Source organism: Nerophis ophidion, linkage group LG04, assembly GCF_033978795.1.
Source record: "Nerophis ophidion isolate RoL-2023_Sa linkage group LG04, RoL_Noph_v1.0, whole genome shotgun sequence".
Lineage (NCBI taxonomy): Eukaryota > Metazoa > Chordata > Actinopteri > Syngnathiformes > Syngnathidae > Nerophis > Nerophis ophidion.
In genome coordinates, this window is record NC_084614.1 from 3528922 (window position 1) to 3531421 (window position 2500).

Genomic DNA, 2500 nt, shown 5'->3' on the forward strand with positions numbered 1-2500 from the left:
ACAACTATCCACACAACAACTATCCACACAATTGGATATCGGATCAATCTGATGAAATCGTTTCCTCCCAAAAGTTTCACACGCTGAGTTACAATACATCTTGTGTTGGTTTGGAAGATGAAAACAATCACATCAGCTCACCTGGATGAAGGCGTCTGGTCACCTGGATGAAGGCGTCTGGTCACCTGGATGAAGGCGTCTGGTCACCTGGATGAAGGCGTCTGGTCACCTGGATGAAGGCGTCTGGTCACCTGGATGAAGGCGTCTGGTCACCTGGATGAAGTCGTCTGGTCACCTGGATGAAGGTGTCAGGTCACCTGGATGAAGGCGTCTGGTCACCTGGATGAAGGCGTCTGGTCACCTGGATGAAGGCGTCTGGTCACCTGGATGAAGGCGTCTGGTCACCTGGATGAAGGCGTCTGGTCACCTGGATGAAGGCGTCTGGTCACCTGGATGAAGGCGTCTGGTCACCTGGATGAAGGCGTCTGGTCACCTGGATGAAGGCGTCTGGTCACCTGGATGAAGGCGTCTGGTCACCTGGATGAAGGGGTCTGGTCACCTGGATGAAGGCGTCAGCTCACCTGGATGAAGGCGTCTGGTCACCTGGATGAAGGCGTCTGGTCACCTGGATGAAGTCCTTTGGTCACCTGGATGAAGGCGTCTGGTCACCTGGATGAAGGCGTCAGCTCACCTGGATGAAGGCGTCTGGTCACCTGGATGAAGTCGTCAGGTCACCTGGATGAAGGCGTCTGGTCACCTGGATGAAGGCGTCAGCTCACCTGGATGAAGGCGTCAGGTCACCTGGATGAAGTCGTCAGGTCACCTGGATGAAGGCGTCAGGTCGCCTGGATGAAGGCGTCTGGTCACCTGGATGAAGGCGTCAGGTCACCTGGATGAAGGCGTCAGGTCACCTGGATGAAGTCGTCAGCTCACCTGGATGAAGTCGTCAGGTCACCTGGATGAAGGCGTCAGGTCGCCTGGATGAAGGCGTCTGGTCACCTGGATGAAGGCGTCTGGTCACCTGGATGAAGGCGTCAGGTCACCTGGATGAAGTCGTCAGGTCACCTGGATGAAGGCGTCAGGCCACCTGGATGAAGTCGTCAGGAAGTGGGCGGTACCATCAAGATGAGATCAGCGGCCACACCAAAAAAATCACAGCAATGTGATACAAATGTCTGTTTTTAATCATCTTTTCTTCTGCTATGTATCAACACAACTCCTCACACGTGCACTTTAAATAATGTTAAAAGACGACACGTGCACTATAAATAATGTTAAAAGTCCACGTGCACTATAAATAATGTTAAAAGTCCACGTGCACTTTAAATAATGTTAAAAGACGACACGTGCACAGCCCACACACACACACGTTTTCTCTCTCTCTCTCTCTGGAAAAGCAGCACACAGAGTGACTCATCGTTGGCAGCTTCTAGAACAAATCCAAATGTGAGGAATAAAAAAAAAAAAAATGGCTGAGTTGTGGAGACCCCGTGGAGACCACAGAAAAGATGTGTTGTGATTAGATAGATTAGATAGTACTTGATTTATCCCGTCAGGAGAGTTCCTTCAGGAAAATTAAAAATGATGTCGGCTCTTCGGACTCAAGAGTGCTGGACCTCCTGGTCCAGGTCCTGCAGGACAGTTTTTGTGATGCTGGACCTCCTGGTCCAGGTCCTGCAGGACAGTGTTGTGATGCTGGACCTCCTGGTCCAGGTCCTGCAGGACAGTGTTGTGATGCTGGACCTCCCGGTCCAGGTCTTGCAGGACAGTGTTGTGATGCTGGACCTCCTGGTCCAGGTCCTGCAGGACAGTGTTGTGATGCTGGACCTCCTGGTCCAGGTCCTGCAGGACAGTGTTGTGATGCTGGACCTCCCGGTCCAGGTCCTGCAGGACAGTGTTGTGATGCTGGACCTCCTGGTTCAGGTCCTGCAGGACAGTGTTGTGGTGCTGGACCTCCCGGTCCAGGTCTTGCAGGACAGTGTTGTGATGCTGGACCTCCTGGTCCAGGTCCTGCAGGACAGTGTTGTGATGCTGGACCTCCCGGTCCAGGTCCTGCAGGACAGTGTTGTGATGCTGGACCTCCTGGTCCAGGTCCTGCAGGACAGTGTTGTGATGCTGGACCTCCTGGTCCAGGTCCTGCAGGACAGTGTTGTGATGCTGGACCTCCCGGTCCAGGTCCTGCAGGACAGTGTTGTGATGCTGGACCTCCCGGTCCAGGTCCTGCAGGACAGTGTTGTGATGCTGGACCTCCCGGTCCAGGTCCTGCAGGACAGTGTTGTGATGCAGGACCTCCCGGTCCAGGTCCTGCAGGACAGTGTTGTGATGCTGGACCTCCTGGTTCAGGTCCTGCAGGACAGTGTTGTGGTGCTGGACCTCCCGGTCCAGGTCTTGCAGGACAGTGTTGTGATGCTGGACCTCCTGGTCCAGGTCCTGCAGGACAGTGTTGTGATGCTGGACCTCCCGGTCCAGGTCCTGCAGGACAGTGTTGTGATGCTGGACC